Source organism: Montipora foliosa, chromosome 2, assembly GCF_036669935.1.
Source record: "Montipora foliosa isolate CH-2021 chromosome 2, ASM3666993v2, whole genome shotgun sequence".
Lineage (NCBI taxonomy): Eukaryota > Metazoa > Cnidaria > Anthozoa > Scleractinia > Acroporidae > Montipora > Montipora foliosa.
In genome coordinates this window covers 41,009,497-41,010,011 of record NC_090870.1, presented here as the reverse complement: position 1 = coordinate 41,010,011, position 515 = coordinate 41,009,497, and positions in this window count along the sequence as shown.

The following is a 515-nucleotide window of genomic DNA, read 5'->3' as shown; positions in this document are numbered from 1 at the left end:
TCATGGGGCTTTAGAAACCCAAGAAACACTACCATTCGAATGCAAGAAAACCGTAAGAGTTGTGCCTACAGTATTAAGCTAATCATGAAGGAATCCTGTCAATTCTTGATGCTTTTAAACTAAGCTTACGTACCTTGCTTTGTTTATCGTTGTCATCAGTTAAGGTTTCTCTCGCTTGGGGGCCATCCTGTTGAACCTGTCTCCGAGGGCGTTTAGGACCCGTAACTGGAGAGGGAGGCGTTCCAATTCTCTTTGATGATCTTTTGACCTTTCGAGAAAATGGCGGCACGTACTTGTTTGCTTCAGAGTCCTTCTTGAAGTCCTTGGCATCGATATCAACGTTTGAGCTTTCCCCTATTTCCACATTCATCCCTTCATTGTTGGAAGACTGTTTATCACTCTTTCCTAGCTCGCTATCTAACTCAGTTGTCTTTTTTTCAACATTGGTGCTTGCTTCCTTTCCGGTTTTTACCGGTTCTTTCCTTGTATTGTTCTTTACAACGCTTTTTCCTCGT